General features: G+C 43.6%; 1 protein-coding gene across 3 annotated transcripts in view; it reads right to left on the bottom strand.

The window, feature by feature from the left end:
* Positions 1 to 25,593, bottom strand: part of TMEM266 (transmembrane protein 266) — a 129,141-nt gene that overhangs the window by 81,296 nt on the left and 22,252 nt on the right. Inside the window, exon 2 of one of the 3 annotated variants that reach the window (XM_021098997.1) lies at positions 21,730 to 21,814. The exons of the other annotated variants lie outside the window; for them this stretch is intronic. The gene's annotated coding sequence lies outside the window, so the exon portion shown is untranslated. The remainder of the gene's footprint in view (positions 1 to 21,729; positions 21,815 to 25,593) is intronic. 3 annotated transcript variants of the gene reach the window in all.

Here is a 25,593-nt window from a genome sequence, read left to right as displayed (position 1 = left end):
GCAAACTGTTACATCTGGAGTGGATGGGCAATGGGACCTTACTGTACAGCACAGGGAAATGTGTGTGATTGTGTCTTGATCAGTTCTGTTTCATCAGAACTTGATGAAACACTGTAAATCAACTCTAATAATAATAAAAATGAAAAAAAGGGCCAAATTATGATTTCGCTTTCCTTCCTCATTTATCAGCTTTTCTGAAGACAAACTCCCCCTCATCAACTATTTGATTTGCCTAAGGCATAGTTCATATAGAAAAGGAAGGACAAATGTTTAACTTCCCCCTTTTTTTATTGGTTCTCAAAATAAATTGGAATCTTATCTTCTAAAGTCGATCAATGAGGTCTTTTTGTTTTTGTTGCTGTTGATTTATTTTCTACAGTATCCCTACTTTAACTACTCACTCAGCAGGGGCTGAGTAGGGGAGCAGGCTCCCCAGAAAGGGGGCCAGCAATTTCCTGGAAGGAGATGGAGGTGTGTGGAAGAAATGATTAGCATCTCCAGAACATGGCAGAGATGAGGTAGGAGCGAGGGTAAAGTCACATTTGAATGACAGTGAGTAGGCTGCTTCAGAAGTTTTGACCCTTAACAAGTAGCACATAGACGGCAAAATCCCTTATGATAGTGTTTTTTAAAAAATAATATTTTTCAAATGAAATAGCGCCCAAAGCACAAGCCTAGCACGAAGCAGGTGTAGTCTAGCACTCTATAAATGAACATCTGAAGTGCAAACCTGCTGTCTCATAAACTTAGTAAAAGTAGAAGAGAAAAGCTGTTTTGGATTTATTTGGTCTGGCTGTGGTGGGGAGTTAGGCTGCTTTTTGAACTTGAGTAAAATTCCAGTCTCTTCTACTTGTTGCTCACAAGTCTGTCTATGTAATTTACCAAGACCATGTTTGCTGGTTCTAGCCAGATCTGCAAAGTTGAAGCTGGCATCCCAGGAACCTTAGAGCTGAAAAGGGCTTCTAAGATCAAGTAGTCAGTTCCTTCACCTAGCAGGTGAGAAAATCCATACTTCCGCTCACTGTCCCCAGGGGTGACCTGGTCTATTCCTCATCCCTTACTTGTGTGACAGCCCCCCTGACATACATGACCTGCTTTCAGACACATTCCGTTGGTTAGCAAGCCTGGTTATACTCAGAATCACCTGAAAGCCTTTTGGGAAACATTTTCATAGACTACACTGCAGAAACGCTGAATCAGAACTCTGCAGGTGGAGTTTGAGAATCTTTTTTAAGTTCCCTAGGTGTTTCTGATATGTAACCACTCCATTTGACCCTCGATAGCATTGGTTCTTAAACTTTCCATTGTACCTGAATCACATGAAAGGTTTATGAAAACAGATTGCCGGCCAACCATCAAGTTTCTAATTTAGTATGTCTGAGGTGGGGAGCTTGAGAAATTACATTTTGAAGAAATCCTAGGGTATAATGATTTGCTGGTCCACAGACTACACTCTAATCTTCTGAATCAGAAAGTTTTCTTGAGATAATAAAGAAGGGATTTTTATCCTTATGTATTCTGCATACAAAGCTAGTATGGTGGAATTGTCAGCAAAACCTACCCTGGCCAAATTAAAGATGACCAGGTATATCATTTAGGAATACTTTTTTTTTTTTTTTTTGCAAGTTACAAAATATCTAAGAGTGACTTAGGCAATGAAGAATTTTAATTATCTTACATAGCAAGAGGCCTGGAGGCAGTGGCGCAAAGATATCACCAAGGACCCAAGCTCTTTGCATCTTTCCATTCCCTCATCCTCATACTGGTTGCCTTGTGGTTGCAGAATGGCTGCTGCAGCTCCAGCTTGCACATCCTCACACTAGCTTTCAAATGAGAAGAATCATAGGTTTTCTTCTCACAAAGCTTTGATCTTTTATTCAGCAGTCATTATCTTTCCAAGCCCTCTAGCCAACATCTGATGTCTCTTGGGCAGAGCTGGGTCACATGGTCACTGAAAAAGAACTAGGGAAAATGCACAGCTGGACAAGGGAGTGATGTGAGAGCCTAGACCAGTCCTGATTCATCCTCTGGGGCTGGGCATCTTGTTCCCATAAACAAACCTCAGTTCTCTTAGCAAGCAAGAAGCAGAAAGGAGCTCCTGTAAGTATAACTGTCTGCCAGACCAGGTTTGGATACTTCTGAGATGGTTTTGAGGCTCAGCTGGATTTCCAAACAAGACTGGACAAATGCAAGTAAGTGGCTGGCAAGAGATATTAAAGATGTGCTCTTATCAAACCTCAGGGCGCTTTTGTTCAGAGAGCATTGCATGCAGGTGGGGTTCAGATTTTTTTTTGATTTTTGTCTTTTAGGGCCACACCCATGGCATATGGAGGTTCCCAGGCTAGGGGTCAAATTGGAGCTGTAGCTGCTGGCCTACATCGCAGCCACAGCAATGCCAGATCCAAGCTGCATCTGCAAACTACACCACAGCTCATGGCAACGCCAGATCCTAAATCCACCGATCGAGGCCAGGGATCAAACCTGCATCCTCATGGATACTAAGCAGATTTACTTCCACTGAGCCATGACTGAAACTCTTGGGTTCAGTTTTGACATCATAAAGCTCACTATAGAATCAGCTTCTAGGGAGAAGCCACCGAGCATAGGCACCTTTCACAGACAAGATGTTCCACACCCCAGAAGGAGAAGGCTAGGTTTCTCGAGCTAGAAGAGAAAGGCTTCTGTATAACAACACAGGGTCATCCTTGTTGTTACCCTGACCCATTCATACTGTGCTCTGTAACAAGGAGCTAAAGTGAAGGAAATCGATTATGTCCCCGAGCATTCTCCCACTTTTTTTTTTTTTAGTTTCTTTAGGGCCTACTCACAGCATATGGAGGTTCCCAGGCTAGGGGTCAAATTGGAGCCACTAGCATACACCACAGCCACAGCAATATCGGATCCAAGCCACGTCTGTGACCTACACCACAGCTCATGGCAACACCGGATCCATAACCCACTGAGCGAGACCAGGGATCGAACCTGTGTCCTCACGGATGCTAGTCAGATTCGTTTCCGCTGAGCCACGACGGGAACTCCATCCCACTCTAATCTCCAGCCTACTGCATAATCCTTAGCCACTGAATAAGCGGGCAGGGAGCCCACAACAGCTCTTCCGCTCGCTGCAGCACAGTCTCCTGTGGACCCTTCTTACTTTCTATTATTCACTTCTCTTCACTCACATAGTAATGCAGCCCCTCAACTATAACCCGTCTCCTAAAGCAGGGGAAACACAAGACAAGAAGATCACACCAAACTAGTGAAATTACTCAGGTATTCTGGGAAGAAAACCAAGAGGACCATTATTCTAATCCTTCCTTTCTTCTCAACACATCTTCCCTTACAAACACTTCCCTGAGTCGTCCCTATTGGGACAAAGCATCCTTTGGCTCCTTGCTCCTGGCTGGCCTGGGCAGAAAAGCATGCCCTGCCCTGCCCCCCAACAGGTACTCCGAGCCCCCAGCCTGATGTCATTTTCCCTCCAGAATTCCGCAGAGCTTCTGGGGGACTCGAATATCTAGGATTTGTAGAAGCATCAATAATGAGCTAGGGCTGTAGTAGATGCCCTGTTGCCCTAACATCCCCTCACTCTGCCCCCCGCCTCTGCCCCAGTCAAGCAAATCTTACATATAAACACCACTCTTTGCAAATCTCTGAAGCAATCTTTGGCTGTACATGACCGAAACTAAAACATGTTAAGAACCCAGATATAATTAACATTGCCATTGAATTCCACATGGCACCAGGGAAGGGACTATTCTTTGGTAAATGGGGGGGGGGGGGAGTTCTTTTTCTTTAACTTTTCATGCCACAGATGGTAGGATACAAAAGTGACCTCACTCTCATGCTCATGCTCCCTATATCAATGCCCCATTTGTCACTGTCACAGACTAAATGTTGAAGATTCACATGTTGAAAACCTTATCCTCAGGGTGATGGTATTAGGAGGTAAGGCCTTTGGAAGGTAACTAGGTCATGGGGAAAGGGCCCTTGAGAATGGGATTAGTACCCTTACAAGAAGAAACTCAAGAGAGATGACATCTTAGCCACGTGAAGATATAACCAGAAGACTGCTGGCTGCAAACCAGGAGGGGAGTCCTCACCAGATCTGCCAGCACCTTGACCTTGGACTTCCCAGCCTCCAGAACTGTGAGAAAGAAATGCGTATGGTTTAGGCCCCCACCCCACCCCCAGCCTATGGTATCCTGTCACAGCAGCCCAAAGGGCCCAAGACAGTCACATCACGTTTCGCTGCCCGCTCCCCTGTCACTGGGCTTGGCCATATGACTTGCTATGTCCAAGTAGACTGGAAACTGTCATGGTTAGTTTTGTGTGTCAGCTTGACACATAAAGGGATATTTGGTTACACAGCATTTATGGGAGCATATTTCTGGATGAGATTAACATTTGAATTGGTAGACTGAGTCAAGTGGGTTGCCCCTCCCTAGTCGAGGCCTCATGCAAGCTGCTCAAGGCCTGGAGAGAATAAAAGACTAAGACTAACTGTTCTTTATAATACAGTTAAAATCATAAAGTTCTTTATAATCTCTCTCTCTCTGTTTTTGTTTTTTTGGTATTTTTAGGGTTGCACCCACAGCATATAGAAGTTCCTAGGCTGGGGGCTGAATTGGAGCTGCAGCCACCAGCCTATACCACAGGCACAGTAATGCCAGATCCGAGCTGCGTCTGTGTCCTACACCACAGCTCACGGCAACACCGGATCCTTAACCACTGAGCGAGGCCAGGGATTGAAACTGCATCCTCATGCATACTAGCTGGGTTCATTACCGCTGAGCCATGATGGGAATTCCCTATAGTAAATCTCTTTATGCACCCTCCCCCCATCTTATTGGTTCTGTTTCTCTGTAGAACCCTGATGATCACACCAGCAAACATGAAAAGCACTCGTGTGCCTGGACTCACCCTCTCTCTTACTCATTTCCATGACTGCCTGCATGTCCAGTCACCCCAGCCAAGGCCAGCCAACAGCCAGCTGCCCCTTGGCATGTAAGTTCAGTCAAGACCAGAAGGGTCACCCAGCTGTGCCCAGGCTTAGTCACAGACTGACAGAACCATGAGCTAAATAAAATCTTGTTTTTTTAAATATAATCATTCTTGGAGTTCCTGCTGTGGTGCAATGGGATCAGAAGCATCTTGGGAGTGGTGGGATGCAGGTTCCATCCTGGCCTGGCACAGTAGGTTAAGGTCACAGCTGCAGCTCAGATCTGATCTCTGGTCCGGGAGCTCCGTATGCCATGGATGGCAAAAAAGAAAAAAAAAATTCATTCTTTAGTCATTTATTAGCACCCGCTATGTTCTAGGAAGTATACCAAATATTGAGGTTATTGAGATAAATGAGACATGATCTCCACACTCAAGAAACTCATGGGATAGTGAGAAAGACAGATGCAGAGAAAGAAATTAAAATTCAAGGAGGTGAGAAGAATGAAACATTACAAAGCAGTGTTTTGAAAGCTGTAAACTTCCTTATTAATATTAGGAAACTAATAACTTTTCGCAGCTGGCAGACACAATTCCCTTCTGCCTTCAGTCATCTGTGATGAAAGGTTTGTTTCTTTAAGCCCATGAACTTCTGGAGGTGGTTTGTTATGTGGCATTTTGTGGCAATAGATTACTGATACATTACAGATAAATGGCCACTGCAACACATAAACTAATGCAAAGTTTACATGTTACACACAAAATAAAATATTTTCTTTTTAGGGCCACACCCACAGCATATGGAAGTTCCCAGGCTAGGGGTTGAATTGGAGCTGCAGCTGCCAGCCTACCCCGCAGCCACAGCCACATCAGATCCAAACGGCGTCTGTGACCTACACCACAGCTCACAGCAATGCTGGATCCCTGACCCACTGAGTGAAGCCAGGAATCGAACCTCGTGGATGCCAATCAGATTCGTTTCCACTGTGCCACAATGGGGACTCCAAATATGTATATTTTTAAAAAGATAAACCTCCCTCTAGCCTTCGTTTTAACCCTCCATCTCTCACTTTAGGTCTTATGTTAATACCCAGGTGTAGAAATCCTTGCTCAGAAGTATGGAAGCACTAACCCACATACATAGGTTAATCTTTGTGGGTTTGTATTTAACAAAATAAAGTCAACACTATACTTTTCTTTTATCACTAAGCAATATAACGGACATCCTTTCTGGTCAGTAGATAAAGATTTATACTTTTTCTAACTTAATTCGCGCGCACACACACATATGCACATACTTATATAACTTTATATAAATTGCTAATCCTAAATTTCATGTCTTTAGTAGCACCTGCATTTTCTCTTTTGCTTCATTACCTGCTTCACTGTCATCCTCTCGCAATATTCATATGCACACACACAAATGTTAAACTTGTGTATATTTTTCCTTACTTTTCTTTGGGTTTATACAATTGTATGTAAATATACATTTCATTGTTTTGTTTTATGAAAATATATTATTCATACTTACATGTTTTTTTGCTTTTCCCATTCAACAGTATCTTATAGAAATCCCTCTCTTCCAAATCAGATAGTAAAACCCAAATTCATTCTTTTATTAATGGCTGCATTATATTCCATGGTATGAATTCTCCATAATCTAACCATTTCCCTGTTGAGGGGCAGTTTTAGATATATTTTTGGCCAGTTTTGAACAATATTACAAGAAACATCCTTATATACATTTCATTAGGCATTGGTATTTGTATTTGTGTGGCTAAATTCCCAGGAGTGAAATAACTGGGCTAAAGAGTACATATCTTAAATTTTAATAGTTAAAATAAGATTGCTATGCAGAAAAAAAGGATTGCTTTGCAAAGGGCTGTAGCAATTCACACTTCACAGCAAAGTACAAAAGTTCCCTTTTTGAGGGAGAATCTTAATCATTTGCCAGCTGTGAGGGTGGCTGTAGACCAGATAAGTCCAAATACTTGCTTAATTACACCCTCTCCCCCATTGAGCACTGGAGTGAAAATGGAGGACAAGGGTGAAACCAAAAATAGCAATAGATGCCCTTATGCTACCAAAAAAAAAAAAAAAAAACCCAAAAAACAAAAAACAAAAACCAAACAGTTAATTGACTTAGGAACTACACTCTCACAGTATTTGAGTTGTTTCAGAAACAATCAATCCCGTGAGGACCCTGTTTTCTTCCTTGGGCCATAAACCCTAACCCCCTAAACTAAGCCAACCACATAATCAGTCCCTAGGTTCTTCCCTGGGCCTGTCTCCTATACACCCCCAGGAGTTAGAAGCTGGGATCTATGGAAGAAGATCTGACTTCCCTGGATATGAGGACAGGAGAGTATCACAGCGGAGGGGTGACCACAGGAAACTCTGGTGCCACCTTCTAACAGTTTCCAGTAACATTTTGGGCACTAACTTATATATTGACATACCTACTTGTTAACAAGAGAGTGTCTTGCTAAAATTTTTCTCCTTTGAGAGTTCTCATTGTGGCTCAGCGGAAACAAATCTGACTAGCATCCATGAGGACACAGGTTCGATCCCTGGCCTCGCTCAGTGGGTTAAGGATCCAGCGTTGCCGAGAGCTGTGGTGTAGATGGAAGATGCGGCTCTGATTTGGTGTTGCTGTGGCTGTGGCATAAGCCAGCAGCTGCAGCTCCAATTCAACCCCTAGTCTCAGAACTTCCATATACGGCAGGTGCGGCCCTAAAAAAAAAAAAGAGAGAGAGAGAGAGAGAGAGAGACAAAGAGAAATTTTTCTCCTTTGATAATGATTTTTGTCCAGCTGGTCAGGAACTATATTCTGATTTAAGCCTGCTATATTCTACCCACACTGTCTGCCAGCTTAGAAATACGAATGGTGTGTGGACCTCCTCAGGTGGACCTGCAGGGGCAAGTCTGATCACAGGGGAGACTAGGACCAACCCTATCCTTGAAGGGCTTTCTCCAAAGTGGCAATTCAAGCAGAGGTAGGGAGCTGTCAGGAACCAAAGGGTGACCTGTGCCCCACTTCCAACAGGTCAGGATGTCCTTCCAGTTCAGTGGAGAGAGCCTGGCCACAGACTCACTCTGAATGGTCAAGGGAATCTAGCTCCTGGGGCCATGCTTTCTACAAACCAAATAATAGTCATGCCAAGTTGGCCCACCTCCTTGGTTAACAAAGACACATAAATCCAAGACACTTTTTCTTCTGATAGACTGGGGAATATTTATAATAACTAGTACTGATGATGGTGTGGGAAAATGGCCATTCACACACATTGTTGATAGAAGTATACATTGTTGTACATTGGCTGAAGGGTAATTTGACAATATTTATCAACATTATTTTAATGTGCACACTCTTTGACCCAGCAATGCCAATGTTAGGGGATACATTTTAAGGAAACGAAGAATGGATATACACATAAACACACATATACAAGTTTGTTGAACTGTTATAAGAGCACCACACCTAGCATATAGTAGATGCTCTACAAATATCTGTTGATAGAGAATCAATAAACTAATAAATTGAGAGCAATGTAAATGTCTATCAATAGGAGACTGGTTAAATAAATTAATTTCTGTATTATGGAATATGCATACCTACTATTGAAAAGGGTGAAGTTGAAAATATTCCATAGAGCTAAAGATTGGGAAGAACTTTCCAGATTGGGAGGGAACTTTTTGGAATAATGGCTATATCATAAATCTTGAATGTGGTGATGGCTCCAAATGTGCAATTAAAATGTGTGCTTCTTATTGTTTATAAATAGCTTTCACTAATATGGTTGATATTTTTTTAAATGGATAAAGGTGTACCATTCCCACTAACATGGAATTGTCTGAAATGTAACATTAAATTCAAAAGTAGGTTATAAAATACATGATGAGCCCACCTGCATAATATAGAGAGAAAACATGTGGAATGGGTGTGGAATGGGACTTTTCCTATTCTCCTAGAGTTTTGCAGATGCCCTCAAGTTGAGGACAAAGATGGTAAGTGTTCACATTTTCTAAAGAGAGATATCAGACCATCTATTTGGAACATACTAACAGATGGTCAAGCTGGTCCAGTAACTACTACTCCCCACAGCTTATGGGAGAGAAGGCTAGAGAAACCCATGCCAGACTCCCAGGCAGGCGGGGGCAAGGGAGATGGCAGGTGGGGACAGAGAGCAGTGGTGGGAGCAACCTGCCCTTAACCACCAGGCTAATCAAGGATGCGGCATCAGTCAACGTTCTTAATGAAAATTAAACTCCATAGTTTAAGCAGAGTATGTTTTTGTTTTGTTTGCTTTTTGCTCTTTTTTTTTTTTTTTCACTTTTTTTAAGGCCGCACCTGCAATACATGGAAGTTCCCAGGCTAGGGGTCAAATTGGAGCTGCAGCTGCTGGCCTACACCCCAGCCATAACAACACGGGGATCCAAGACGTGTCTGCAACCTACGCCACAGCTCATGGCAATGCCAGATCCTTAACCCACGGAGCGAGACCAGGGATCAAACCCAAGTCCTCGTGGATACTAGTTGGATTTGTTACTGATGAGCCATGACAGGAACTCCCAGAGTATGTATTTTTAAAGGATACTGAATCCCAGGTGGGCCAGAGAGCCAGATACAGAAACCATATAGTTAGGACACTGACCAGACCCTGGTGCTGCTCTAACAAAAGCATTGCTGATTTACTCCACCACACCAACATCCTTTCCTTCTCAGCTTTCAAATCCTAGGCCCAGCTCCATCTGACTGGCAGATACAGGTCACACAGCTGCATCCTGGCTTGCCAGGGAGGCCATCACCTTGCATTGGGAGGAGTGGGTCTCAAAATGGGAATTTCCCCAAATCTAGAAAGGCCACAGAAAGGATGCAAGATAATCACAAATATGGAAAGTGCCCTGTAGAGCTATGGATTCCTGTGGACATCTTAACAGGTCTCCATCCAAGAATGCCAGAGGGGTCCCAGGGGCATAGTGCCAAAAGCAAGAACTGACGGTAGCCCTCCAAAGTCAGGCAGGGTATCCAGTGGAATACTGCATGCAACTCCCCTACTGCCCCAGAGGGGTTGGAATGGTCAGAACATAGGAGGTGGGTTTCTAAGGGGCTTGAAAAAGCATCCCTGGATCAGGCTGAGTGAAGAGAGGGAAAAGGGGGTGAGAAGGAGCAGAAGGGCTGATCTGCAGGTCAGGCTGTGTGGACTGTATTGAAGTTTTGATTTCCATGGGCTATTTTAACACCTGACAGTGAGGCTGTCCTAAATCCTGAAAGTGACCAGAAAAGATAAGGCATCTTCCCACATTCCCGTCAGGTGATGGGAAGGGAGAGGCAGCAGAACATGACATCATTTGGTTGTCTCTATCAACCTCCATGCATCTAAAAGGTCCAGATGACTCTATCCAAAATCATTAACAGGTAGGGAAGTGGTATTCCTGAACAGAGGTCTTGTTTCTCAGTACTTTCATGTTCATGAGCATCTCTTGTTTAAAAAGAAAGGATAATGTAGATACAATGAACCTTGAAAGAACTGTACAAGTCTCTGCTAAGCCAGTCACAAAAGGCCACAGAGTGTGTGCTTTCATTTACATGAAATATCCAGAACAGATATATCTCTATAGACAGAAAGCAGATGAGTGGTTGCCAGGAGCTGGGAAGAGAGAAGAACAGGAAGTGACTGCTTAATGGTTACAAGGTTTCTTTCTGGGGTGAGGAAAATGTCCTGGAACTAAATAAGAGTAATGGCTACACAACATGTGTTGTCAATAATGGTACATTTCTGTCATACTAAGTGAAGTAAGTCAGAAAGAGAAAGACAAAAACCATATGATACTACTTATATGTGGAATCTAAAATATGGCACAAATGAACCTATCTATAAAACAGAAACAGACTCGCAGACGTAGAGAACAGACTCATGGTTGCCGAAGGGGAGGGGGAGGGAGTGGGATGGGCTGGCAGTTTGAGGTTAGTAGAAGCAAACTATTACATTTAGAATGGATAAGCAATGAGATCCCACTGTACATTTAGATCAGATAAGCAATGAAGTCCTATTGTACAGCACAGTGTCTTTGGCATAGACCATGGTGGAAGATAAAATAAGAAAGGGAATGTGTGTGTGTGTATGGGTCACTTTGCTGTATCGCAGAAATTGGCACAACACTGCAAATCAACTATAATTTAAAAAAATAAAAATTGTTTTCAATTAGCAAAAAAATAATGGTACCATTTCATGGTATGTGTATTTTACCACAATTTTAAAAACTGGGAAAGCAAAACCAAAAACCACTGAAAACAACAAAAAAACAAACTAGTGTGACTTATACATCTGAAAGGACAGATCCGTAATGTGAACAGTAGTTAACTCCAGGTGATGGGACTACAGAGACCTGCTTACTTCATGTGTTTCCATATTGTCTAGTTTTCCTTAATAGTAAACTAAATCTACGTTTTGACTAAAAAGTATATGTAAGCTAAAAATTGGTATGTGCGTAAAAAAGACAGAAGTAAAGGGCTGTGGGCATTCGGAGGCAGAAAAGACGGCTTCGTGTCTGGGTTCTCGATACTTCCTCAAAGTGCTCTCCAGCTAGGTAGCCTCACCTCCAGGCCTCTTTTCTGGGACACATCTTATGTGCTGCCACCAGTTGACTCCTCTGAAGCATAGCTGTGGTCTGCTCGGTCCCCACTGCTTACTGAACATGGTGTCAATTCCTTGGCCTGTGATTCAGAGCCTGCCACCATCTGGCCTCAACCTTTTAAGCCATTTCTCATCCTTCAGGCACGGTGCTCCAGCTGCCTTGTCCAGACTCTACTGATCCCAGTGCGCAGACACACATACACACACAATTAATCCACCTCTCGGCCTCGCTTACGGGATTCTCTCTGCGTGGAACATGAATCCCCCTATTCCATAAGCCTGAACCATAATAACTGCTCTCCCATCCAACCTCCCATAACCCTGTCACCACCTCCACCTGAAGACAGCTCCTCTCTCCTGCCCACTTCAGGGGTACCTCACTTAGGGCGTGAATCATTTTTCTACCTCATGTAACAGTGGTTAGGTCTCCTGTACCACCTACTCGAGACTATAAGCTCCTTAAGGTAAGGCTTCATGTCAGCAAATTAAAAGAAAAATCTCTCAGGCACACTTCTATGCATCAGATTTAGTTTGATGGCTTTTCTAAAGGCAGAAAAAAATAATACAGGGCCCTTGGATGATCCAATGAGAGTGCTTTCTGCATTGAAAAAGTGCTCCTCGATAACCCACCAAATCTGAGAACAGTGCTCAGCAAGTCAATGCTGTGCTGGGGGCAGCTTGCGGAAGGGCCATCAGCAGTGAATGTGCAAGGTTGTCTTTGTTCCTAAGAAGAAACATGGCTGAGCAATTACCCAGCTACCGATCTCCTCTTGGAATTCAGTAGCACATTAAAAAATTAATAGCTTTATTTTTTTAGAGGAGTTTTAAAAGTTTAGATGAAAAAAGGAAAGTATTGCACATTCCCATGTGATAGCCCCTCCCCCCGCCTCCTACCGTAGCTTCCCCTGTTTTAACATGTTACATTAGTGTGGTATATTTGTTAAAACTGATGAACCAACATAGATACTTCCCTGTTAACAACTAAAGTCCATAGTTTAAGTTATGGTTCACGTATATTTGTGTAGGACATTCCTTGGGTTCCGACAGATTCACACTGGCACGTGTCCACTATGACAGCATCATACAAAGCAGACTCACTGCCCTAAAAATCCCTGTCCCCAAATACCTGGCAACCGCTGATCTTTCCAGTGTGTCCATAGTCTCACCGTTTCCAGAAAGTCACAGAGGTGAAATCTACGGTAACTTTTGCAGTGCAACCCTATCAATGAATAATATGCCTTTAAGGTTCCTCCATGTCTTTTCGTGGCTTGATAGCTCACGTCTTTTTATTGCTGATTGTGTTCCATTGTCTGAGTATACCACAGCGTTCATCTGTTCACCTACTGAAGGACATCTTGGTTTCTTCCAGTATTTGGCAATTATGAAAACACTGCTACAAACATCTGTGTGCAGGTTTTTGTGTGAACATAGTTTTCAGTTCCTTTGGGTACACACTTAGGAGTGTGACTGCAGGATCATGTGGTAAGAGTACATTTATTTTTGTAAGAAACTGCCAAACTATCTTCCAAAGTGGCTGCACCATGTTGCATTCCCACCAGCAATGGATGAGAGTTCTTTGTGCTCTACATCCTCACCAGCTTGTGCTGTTATCAGTGTTCTGGGACTTAAATCATTCTAAGAGGTGTGCAGTGGTACCTTGTTGTTTTAACATGCAATTCTTTCATGACATATGATGTGCAACATCTTTTCATCTGCTTATTTAACACCTGCATATCTGCTTTGGTGAGGTAGCTGTTAGGTCTTTTGCCCATTTTTCAACTGGGTTGTTTATTTTCTAATTATTGAGTTTTAAGAATTCCTTGTCTAATTTGGACACAAGCCCTTTATTAGCTATGTGTTTTACAAGCGTTTCCTTCCCGTGTGTGGCCTGTTTCTTCATTACATATTGTTTTTTACCTTTGGAAACATAAACACCACAGCAGACAGACAGACTGGGGCCATCTTGGGCCTCAAGCATTTATTGGGCAGCTCTGTTTGGCCGTCCAGGTTTATGGGCTTAGGCTTGGCCCTGTGTGTGCCCTGAACAGATCTCAATTCACTGAGGTCAAAAGAAAAATTAATTTTAAGTCAAATAGAAAAAACCTGCCATTGCCACTTCTGAAGTAGGCCAGGAAGAGTGTAAATCATTGCTAAGCATGTGGAGTCTTAATATGTTTAATTATTGCTGCTGCGTCTTTTTTGATCTTCATTTGTGCATTTATTCAACAAACGTTACAATCCTTGGAAGAATGTGGTGCTGGGCTTGGGTCTTTGCTTGCAAAACAGCCACAGTGCCTCTGCCCCATGCCTTGGGCATCACATCATGAGCTGTCCAAAGCCTTCCCTCTCAATCCATGAACTGTGTTCAGAAAGACTAAACACAACCCTCTGCACCTCTGCTAATTCCCACATTACACATTTCCCACTTCCATCTTCACCTTGCCCTTCAGGTCTGGTACCTGCTGAGGTCTTACTAGTTCCAACTTGGGATCAGCCTCCCTGGGCCTCTGATCCCAGGAGCATCTGATATCAAGACCCTCCTACCTGGTCCAGATATGAGCAGTTTCACAGCTCATGTGGCCTCTCAGATGGGACTCCAAATGAGACACACATAAGACGAAGATATATCCTTGCTTCCAACAGTTTCATTGGAAGAAAAGGATATTAACCCTAAGTAGTCTGTGATAAGTGCTCAAGAATTCTGCAGATACAGTTAGTGAGCATGGTTAAAAATTAGGAGACTTGGGAGTTCCTGTCGTGTAGCAGTGGTTAACGAATCCGACTAGGAACCATAAGGTTGAGGGTTCGATCCCTGGCATTGCTCAGTGGGTTAAGGATCCGGTGTCACCATGAGCTGTGGTGTAAGTCGCAGACGCGGCTTGGATCCCGAGTTGCTGTGGCTCTGGCATAGGCTGGTGGCTACAGCTCCAATTAGACCCCTAGCCTGAGGAACCTCCATATGCTGCAAGAGCAGCTCTAGGAAAGGTAAAAAGAATTAAAAAAAAAAAAAAAGAAAGAAAGAAAAAGAAAGAAAAAAAAATTAGGAGACTTGTACTATAGCTTTTTGTTTGTTTGTTTGTTTTGTTTTTTTGTTTTTTTGCTATTTCTTGGGCCGCTCCCACGACATATGGAGGTTCCCAGGCTAGGGGTCGAATCAGAGCTGTAGCCACCGGCCTACGCCAGAGCCACAGCAATGCGAGATCCGAGCTGTGTCTGCAACCTACATCACAGCTCACGGCAACGCCAGATCGTTAACCCACTGAGTAAGGGCAGGGACCGAACCCGAAACCTCATGGTTCCTAGTCGGATTCGTTAACCACTGCGCCGCGAAGGGAACTCCGTACTATGGTTTTAATTAAACCCTACACCCCTAGTTTTCTCAATAAAATCCTAGCTTTCCAGGACTAGTAGTAGCACTGGCATCACTTGAGAGCTTATTAGAAATGCAGATTCTCAAAACTACAATGAGGTACCACCTCACACCAATCAGAATGGCCATCATTAATAAGTCTACAAAGAAATGCTGAAGAGCGTATGGAGAAAAGGGAAACCTCCTATACTGTTGGTGGGAATGTAAATTGGTACAACGTCTATGGAAAACAGAATGAAGGTTCCTCAGAAAACTAAATATAGAACTACCATATGATCCAGCAATCCCACTCCTGGGCATATATCTGGATAAAACTTTCATTCAAAAAGATACATGCACCCATATATTCACTGCAGCACTATTCACAACAGCCAAGACATGGAAACAACCTAAATGTCCATCAACAGATGAATAGATTAAGAAGATTTGGTACATATGCACAATGGAATATTACTCAGCCATAAAAAGAATGAAATAATGCCATTTGCGGCAACATGGATGCAACTAGAGATTCTCATACTAAGTGAAGTCAGAAAGAGAAAGACAAATACCATATGATATCACTTTTATGTGGAATCTAAAATATAGCACAGATGAACCTATCTACCAAACAGAAACAGACTCACAGACAGGGAGAACAAACTGTGGTTGCCAAGGGGGAGAGGGGAGGGAGTAGGATGGACTGGGAGCTTGGGGTTGGTAGATGAAAACTACTATATTTAGAATGGATGGGCAATGAGGTCCTACTGTCTAGCACAGAGAATTATGTCCAGTCTCTTGGGGTAGAAAATGATGGGGGATGATATGAAAGTATGTGTGTGTGTATATATATATGTGACTGGGTCACTTTGCTGTACAGTAGAAATTAGCACAACATTGTACCTCAACTATAATTTTTTTAAAGGTTAAAAAAAAAGGAATGCAGATTCTTACCTCAGTCCAGATCTAATGAATCAGAAATCTGTATCTTATCAAGATTCCCAGGAGACTTGTCGGACATAAATTTGAACAGTGCTGGGATACACAGTGTTTAAATTCCCTTTCAGTTCGAAGCTTCTACTGTCTATGACCTTTACTATGACCCTGTCAGGAGGGAGGCTGCTAGGAGTTCCCTAGAAGGAGGCTGACTGGCTGGGCCTGAAGTGGGCCAGAGGGGGCCTCTGCAACCAGGCTCCAGGGCCAAGCGCCCAGGCCCAGCAGGCAGGCAGCCACTGGCGGCTGATGAGTGTGAGCCTCCTGGAGATTCATGCTGCCCTCCAGCCAGGCAAACAGCTCGAGCTGTCACGGCAGGGCATGACCTGAGATGAAGGCTGGGGTGGTGCCCATGTGCGGTGAGCTTGGCCCATTTGTGCAGCTTCTCGTGGAGCCCCCTCATGGAGCAGGCTCAGCTGCTCTGCTTTGGGCTGCGGGGTAAGTGGAGTTAAGAGGAAAGAAGGGAATTCCATAAGGAAGATTGATGGCCAAGTTCTGAGGCTGTGGACATGAGGAGAGAATGCCTGCTAAAATCTGTCCCTGCAAATACAAAGAAAGCTCCAGATGTCATACTCTCCTGGTTTCTCGGGGCTGATCATCCATACGACAGAAGGACATGGAATTAGAGCAGTGCAGTGCGGTGGGTGGTGCTAGCCTCTGACTTCCCTCTTGATTGACTTGGACAAGTCTCCCCATATCTCTCAATTTCCATATCTGTAAAGTGAGACCAGATTCGTTCAAATATTTGAGTTCTTAGGCTGAGCCTGATACTAGCTTAGGTGTTGAGAACTCAAATGATGTTTATGGAGTTGAGAGTCTGGATACTTTTCTAAAAAACCATCCAGCTTAAATATTCTATTTTAAGGACAGGCTTTGGACCCAGATCTGGGTTCAAATTTGAGCTTTGTGACTGAGTAGCTTGGTACAAGTGACTTCTTAAATCTGTTTTCTCATCTAGAAAATGGGATAACAGTTCCTCTTTCACACAAGCACTTCACAAGGAGGACTTAATGCAGCCACTTACTAGGCATCTACCTCGTGCCCTATAAGAGCTACAGATTCTAGGGTGGGAGCCACTAGTCACATGCGGTTACTGAGCACTTGCCATGCAGCTAGCCCAAACTGAGATGCTCTGTACACTGAACACCGAAGACCTAGTATGCATAAAATCACTTTTATACTGATTGCCTGTTATAATGATAACATTCTAGATGTACTGGTAATATACAATATGTTAAAATTAATTAGCCAGTTTAACTTTTTTAACAGGCTACTAGGAAATTTAAAAATTGTGTATGTGGCTTCTACTACTGGACAGTGCTGGTCTCAAAGAAGCAAAAGCACACTGCTGTCCTTGTGTTCTGTTAGTTTACGTGGTGATGGGGAGATGTTATTACCATGTGAATCCATACCCAAGAGAGCCCCAGTGTGGTGCAGAACCACGGGATTGTGAAAAAGTAGAAAGGAAAGGGGGAATTGGCTGGGTTGGAGTGGCTATGCAAGCTTCAAGAAGGAGGTCAGGTGTGAGTATGGTATGGGATACAGTGGACACTTCCAGGAGGAGGCATGGACTGTGGGTGAGCTTCTTTGGGAGGGGGTAGGATTCTCCCATCATGCCTTGTACATGGCAAGTACCTGATGGCTATTCGCACTTTTCCCGGGCTGCAGGGTGGTGGCAGAAGGGGAACATAGGAACCATGCAGAAGGAGGGTGAATGCAGAGGACCTATTTGGGAAGAGCCTGGTCCCTCTGAATAGAGGGGCTGTACCTGGGAACAAGGAGGAGTGAGGCTGGCTAGACAGGGTGGCAGCTTAGCATTGGTGCAGTGGATGGTGAGGCCATCTTTGATCTTTCCTGGGTATCCAGGGCTCGGGCTCCCAGGTGCAACCCTTCCCTAGTCACAGTGTGACTGTAATGACAGATCACTGACAAATAGACCAAAACTTCTATGTCCAAGGGAGGGAGCACTGTGCTGTAATCAATACACCTCAGCAGGCCTTAATATTTATTCCAGCATACCCATCCATCTTTCACCCACTCAAACATTCCCTGAGTCCCTACCTGGTACCCAGATCCCATACCAGATATGGGGGCCATAGAAATAATTGAGACATCATCTTTTCCATCCCCTTGAACAGGGGTTGCAAACTATGGCCCGTAGGCCAAGTCCGGCCCATTGCCTGTTTTTGTAGAAGGCATTTTACTGGAACACAGCCACACCCGATCTTTTATGTTCGGTCTGACTGCTTTTGTGCTTGAATGGCAGACTGAATAGTCTGCCAGAGACCAAATGGTCCACGAAGCGTAAAACATTCACTACTTGGCCCTTTACAGTGTTTGCTGACCCCTAGACGTGTAAGGAAACAAAGATAATGTGACATAATCGGAGTTTCAGGAGAATGATGGGCACCCATGAGAAGAAAGGGAAGGAGGCATCAGAGGAGGTGATGTCCAAGCTTTGCAGGACCATGGGTTGCTGGGCAGGAGCAGGGAAATGGAAAGGACCTGCCAATAAGAAAAAGCTGCATATGTGAACACAGAAGCAAAATAGGGCAAATTTGGAAGTGGGCTCTGGCAGGACCACAAACTTCAAGCAGGTACAGCCTGGCAATCCCACTTTCAGCCTCAAATCCTCCTTCTCCCTCCTTCCTAGGTGACAATTAGATGCCTACCTCTCTCTCCTCCCACCTCCAAGGCCTCCGTTCACACTCACCTAATGACCTCCTTCTTATTGCCCTGGGGGAACTGAGGCAATCCCTAGAACCTCCAGATGCCCTGCACACCACAGCCTCCATCTTCTCTGCAGCCTTGCCACTGACTACATTCTCCAGATGAACTGTCCAGGTACCAGCCAGGGACCATTCTCCTGCTTGGCCATTAGAGCTCATCGGCTCTTCCCCACATTTTGTGTGTGTGTGTGTGTGTCTTTTTTCAGTGGGGGTGGGGGTGCTGCACCCGAGGCATATGGAAGTACCCAGGTTAGGGGCCAGTCTATGCCACAGCAACGTGGGATCTGAGCCATGTCTGCGACCTCCACCATAGCTGACACCAATGTCAGGTCCTTAACCCACTGAGTGAGGCCAGGGATCAAAACCCACATCCTCATGGATACTAATTGGGTTTGTTACCGATGAGCCATGATGCATACTCAAGGCATGGTTTTCTCAACTGTCTCTCTTAGCTCTTGCATTATCCATTTCTCCTTCTCCATTGGGTTAATCCTAAGTCCTTCAAACATGCTATATTCCTCCTCTTATCTGGAAAACACCCCTTAACATCATAAGCCCCTGCCCATCTCCCTGCTCCTTCATCTGAAAACGTGTGCACACCTGCCACCTCCAATCCACCTCCCCTCGTTCTCTCCACAATCCACTACTTCACGCAAGCTTGGGCCACCACTTCCTCAAAACTGCTCTTGCTGAGCTCAGCAAAGGCCTCGCTGTTGTTAAATCTACCAGTCCATTCTTGATCCTCAGTCTACCTAATAAATTGCATTTGACCTCTTCTTCAATACACTTTCTTCATTAGCATCTAGGAATCTATCATTTTCTGGATTTTCCTCCGTCTAACAGGCCACTCATCTTCCCAACTGATAAATGCTCCCTTTTCTCCATCCACTCCCCTGGGAACCTCATCCAGACATATAAGCACTGTCCAATAGAGCCTGCTGTGATGATGGAAATGCTCTGTTTGTGCTGTCCAGTATGGTAGCCCCAGTCACATTTGGCTACTGAGCACTGGAAATGTGGCTAGTGTGACTGTGGAACTGAATTTTAAATGTTATTTAATTTTAATGCATGTTAAAATTTTAAAAGCCATTCATGGAGTTCCCTTGTGGTACGGCGGGTTAAGGATCCAGTGTTATCACTGCAGTGGTTTGAGTTCTTCCCTCACCCTGCATCCTCGCCTCCTTCAGGTCTTTGCTCAAATGTCACCTTATAAGCAAGGTCTTCCTGGACCACCCTCATTCAAAGAGCATGCTCTGCCCACATTTCCTACCTCCCTTATTTGCTTTATTTTTCTTCACAGCCCATCTCACCGTCTGTATACTATATGATTACTATTTACGTATTAAGAACCTTCCCCATTAGAACATAAGCTCCTTGAGAGCAGGGATTTTGTATCTCTCTCATTTACCACCATATACTCAGCACCCACAATAATAAGTGCTCAAGAATTATTTGTTGAATGTATGAAGTATAAGTGGTGACCAGAGGAGGGAGGCAGAGAGGCTGGGAGATAGATGGCCCATGAAGAGACTGGGACACCCAACGCTCGGGAACTGGACATGGATGGAGTCACTGCAGGTTGTTCGGTCATCTTGCCCCTCCATCCAGGTGGCTTACTGATCCTCCTGACACTGCTCGCAGAACTGCTGAGCTCCTGCCAGCCCCGATCTTTATGTGGTAGGAGGAAGGCACACATCCTGCTTCCAGCTGAGGAGCCTGGCCCTTTGTCTATTGTGCATGTAACCGGAGTGGTTTCCCAAGTGCCTCCTCCAAAGGGAGGAGAGGAGTGATCTGCTCCCGATCCCCACTCCCACCTCATCTGGGGCAGGCACCTGGCCAGGGATGGGAGGCAACCTGCCTTCAGGGTGCCCTCCCACTGCTCTGGCCATCTGTCCGAGGGAGTGGAGTCTGTGGGTAACAAAGGGGTGAAGGGAAGGATAACTCCTCAAGGTGCCTCTGAGGCGGGAATGCCAGCCTTGCCTGGATGCCGATGAGACACTTTACAGTTGTGGTGTCGGGGCATTTCATCTGGAGGAGCCCTTGGACATTATCCAGGGACTAGTCCATCCAGGGACTCACGTCATAGGTAAAGAAACTGAAGCCCAGAGAGAGACAGTGACCTGTCCAAAGTTACTCAAGCAGTTAGTGCCTGAGCCAAGACAGGAATCTGGGTCTGCCTCCTATATCTCTTCACCACATGGTACTACCCAGATAACAGCATCCTTTGGATCCATTGGTCTTGGCTCCCCTTTCAGATCAGGCCTGATGGTTTCAACAGAATGCCGATTCCTGAGTCTAGCCTGGGTTGTCCCGTCAACAGCCTCCTTAGGGCTATAACCTCTGTACATAAGAGTCTGACCCCGATCCTTATACACTCAGATGGAAATTAGAGGACTACTGTGTTGTCATGACAACACAGAAGTGCTTTCACGCCAGGTACTTCAGCGAGATGGTTTCCTAGGTCTCAGGCTCTTGTCACTGACCAGCTATGTTATCCTGGGAAAGTCACTAATTTGTCCATTTTTCCACCCGTCCATCAGTCACTGACATCCAAAAAGAATTTGTGCCAGCTTAAAATATCACATACAAAGTATGACCACTAAAAGAAAAATAAAAGCTCAAAAGCAGTTTCAGAAATATAGAGAGATTATAAGGAAGAAAAAAACCCCACTAAGCATTGAACATGTATTACTTCAGTAGTTAGCAAAAACAAAAAACAAAAAACAAAAACCCTAAGAACCTAAGCTGACACAGCTATTACTATTGAATTGTGGGCTTTCAAATCCTTTCTGCTTCCTGGTCTTAGTTTCATCTGTAAACTGATGTGGTTGGACATAAAGATCTAAGACTCATTTCAGTGTGGCATTTATGATTCTGCTTTTATAGAAGGATGGGGCAGTGTCCACTCTGCAACCCTCTCTCTTCCCATCTCCTTCCTCCCCCTGTGGCAGCAAAATGACTGACACATAGACACACTTAAGCTACATTGTCCAAGTTCACCAAACTGAAGGAAATGGACATGACCTGGTGTTAACAGAAGCCACTCATCCGGTTCACTCAGTGTTTACTGAGCACATACCATAGGCAGGACACGGTGTCAAGGCTATGGAGATAGGTCAGGTAAACTTGCAAAGATGCTGTCCTCAAGGTGTTTTCAAAGGCACCTGTAGTGAAGTCAGAGGTAGGGGGTTCTAAAGACGGCAGAGACAAGCCCCACGGGAGCTCAGAGGATCAAGTGCCCATTTTTTTACGGAAGGAGTTAGAAAAGCTTTGGGAGGAAACTTTTGGCCTTGGAGAAAGGGTAGGATTTTTAAATGATGAAAGTAATCCATGCATGTAGTAATTATAATTCAAATGGCTTCGAAGCATAGAAAATGACAGAAACTAAACGTTTTCCTCTCAGCCTCCCACTCCCAGGCCTAACCTGTAAAGGCAACCACCTCAGGTTACTTTAAAAAATATTTTTTGGAGTTCCCATCGTGGCTCGGCAAGTAATGAATCTGACTAGCATCCATGAGGATGCAGGTTCAATCCCTGGTCTCACTCAGTGGGTTAAGGATCCGGTGTTGCCGTGAGCTGTGGTGTAGGTCACAGACATGGCTCAGATCCTACGTTGCTATGGCATAGGCCGGTGGTGGTTGTTTTCTGACCTGGCTGCTACAGCACTGACATGGACCCTCCCTATGTACTGCATCTCCTCCCCCTTCTTTGCCTTCTTTGAGGTGCATTTTTACATCTCCTCGGATGCCTTCATGGGTTCCTTATTCTCTTGTTGCCCTTTAAAGGTCAAGGTTTCTAAGGTTCTGTTTTAAGATCATGTCTCTGCTTAATCCTTACACTCTCCCATTCATGATAGTTTCAATAATGCCCACCTCTTGGCATCCCTACATCCTTATCTCTGGCCCTGGACTCCCCCACCCCAGGCCTCAGACCCATATTTAGCTCTGCCTGTTGGAAGTGCAGATGCACCAGAGGCACAGTTACCTCACATTTCTGGAGCTCAATTCATCTCTCACCACCAAAAACCTCCCCCGAAAACTCTCTTCCCAATTTTCACCAACTATACCTACTTATCAAAGGATATAATCCAAAGTTTTCTTAACTCTGTCCTCATCACTTTAAGTTTTATCAATCTATCACCTCCATTTTATACACTAAAAATGAACTATCAGAAAAAGAAATTAAGAAAACAATCCCATTTACAATTGCATCAAAAAGAATAAAATATAGGTGTTCCTGTGGTGGCTCAGCGGTAATGAAATTAACTAGGATCCACGAGGACGCAGGTTCAATCCCTGGCCTCACTCAGTGGGTCAGGAATCCAGTGTTGCCATGAGCTGTGATACAGGTCACAGAAGTAGCTTGGATCCCATGTTGCTGTGGCTGTGGTGCAGGCTGGCAGTCAGAGCTCCCATTCGACCCCGAGCCTGGGAACTTCCACATACCATGGGTGCAGCCCTAAAAAGACCGAAAAAAAAAAAAAAAGAGAGAGAGAATAAAACACATAAGAATAGATCTAGCTAAGGAGGTAAAAACTGTACTCAGACAAACTATAAGATACTGATGAAAACTAAAGAACCAAACAGATGGAGAGATATACCATGTTCTTGGATCAGACGAATTAGTACTGTTAAAATGAACATACCACCCAAGGCAATCCCCAGATTCAGTGCAATTCCTATCAAAATGCAAACGACATTTTTCACAGAACTAGAACAAATAATTCTAAAATGGGTATGGAAACACATAAGACCCTGAATACTCAAAAAAGTCTTAAGAAAAAAAACAAAAGCTGGAGGTATCACACTACCTGGCTTCAAACTACAAAACCGCAGCAATCGAAACAGTATGGTACTGGTACAAAAACAGACATATAGATCAATGGAGCAGAAGAGTGAGCCCAGAAATGAACCCACACTTAGATGGTCAAGTCATTTATGACAAACGATGCCGAGAATATTCAATGGCGTAAAGACAGCCTCTTCAATAAATGGTGCTGGGAACACTGGGCAACTACATGTAAATGAATGAAACTAGACACTTTCTCACACTACATACCAAAAAAACCAAACTCAAAATAAAGACTTAAATGTAAGACCTGAAACCATAAAACTTTTAAGAGAGAAACATAGGCAATATGCTGTTTAACATCAGTCTTAGCAATATTTTTTTATATGTCTCCTCAGGCAAGGGAAACAAAAGCAAAAATATGCAAATGGGACTTAATCAAACAAAAATCTTTTGCACAGCAAAGGAAACTATTAACAACATGAAAAGGCTGCCTGCTGAATGGGAGAAGATATTTGCAAACGATATATCTGATAAGAGGTTACTGTCCAAAATACACAAAGAACTTATACAACTCAACATCAAACAGACAAAGAACTCACTTAAAAAAAGGACAGAGGACTGACATTTTCCCAAAGACATATAGACGGTCAATAAACACATGGAAAGATGGCCAACATCACTAATCATCGGGGAAAGGCAACTCAAAACCACCATGAGATATCACCTCACATCTGTCAAAATGGCTATTACCAAGAGAGATGACAAATGTTGGCAAGGATGTGGAGGAAAGGAAATCCCTGTGCATAGTTGTTGTTCCACTCCTGGGTAGTTACCCAAAGAAAATGAAAACACTAATTTGAAAAGATATATGCACCCCTATCAATATAGCATTATTAACAATAGCCAAGATATGGAAGCAACCTAAGGTCCTATCAACAGAAAAACAGATAAAGAAGATAAGAGGTATCTATCTCATATCTTCACACATACATACATACACAAATACATACCCCCAATAGAATATTATTCGGCCACAAAAAGAATGAAATCTTACCATTTGGGACTGTATGAATAGACCCAGAGGATATTATGCTAAGTGAAATAATACTGAGAAAGATAACGTTATATGATTTCACTTATATGTGAAATAAAAAAACAAAACAAAACAAAGGAACAAACATAACAGACATAGAGTCATTGCTACAGAGAGCTAACAGGTAGTTGCTAGCACGAGGAGGTTATGGGGAGAGCAGAAAAAAATCCCTATTACCTCAACACTCCGGAAATTCATCCTCTCTTTTTCCAGACCCACAGCTTAAATACTGGCCTTAAAAATTTTCAGCTGTATTATTACAATCTCCCCAAATCAGGTCCAAATTCCTTCTGCCAGTATTCTCTACATTGCTTCCAAAGAATTCTTTTTTCTCTAGTACTTAAATCAATGCATAATTTACACAAATAAAACACAAAAATTATGTGTACATTTTGATAGGTTTGAATAGAACCACCATCCCAATCAAGACATAGAACATTCCAGAGCTCCAGAAAATTCCCTTGTGATTCTTTTCAGTCAAGCCTCAGACACAATGGAAGTCCTGATTTCTATTATCATAGATTAGTTTTGCCTGTTCTTGAACAGTGTTTAAATGGAATCACATGGTATGGAATATCCTGTGTCTGAATTCTTTAGTTCAACAAAATGTCTGTGAGATTCATCCAGGTTATTACATTTTCACTAGTTTGCTCTTTTTATTGCTGAGTAGCATCCAATGGTGTGGATATGCCACAGCTTATTTTTCTATTCATTTGTTGATGGAAAATTGAGTTGTTTCCAGTTTGGGCTCCAATGAAAAGGTCGTCATGAACATTTTTGTATAAGTCTTTTTTGGACATAATTTTCAATGTTAGGTAAATATCCAGGAATAGAACTGCAGTTCATAGGATAGGCGTAAGTTAAATTTTATAAGAAATTGCCAAATAGCTTTCCAATATGGATATACTGTTTTATAATTCCACCAGCTATGTCTGAGAGTTCCAGTTGCCAAAAGAAGTCTTTCTTTCATTCTTTTTCTTTTTTTTGTCTTTTGTCTCTTTAGGGCCGCACCCTCAGCATATGGAGGTTCCCAGGCTAGGGGTCCAGTCGGAGTTGTAG

This window comes from Sus scrofa, chromosome 7 (assembly GCF_000003025.6).
Source record: "Sus scrofa isolate TJ Tabasco breed Duroc chromosome 7, Sscrofa11.1, whole genome shotgun sequence".
In the NCBI taxonomy this organism is placed as follows: Eukaryota; Metazoa; Chordata; class Mammalia; order Artiodactyla; family Suidae; genus Sus; species Sus scrofa.
Note: the sequence above shows the minus strand (reverse complement) of the source record. Positions and strands in the feature narration are given on the sequence as shown.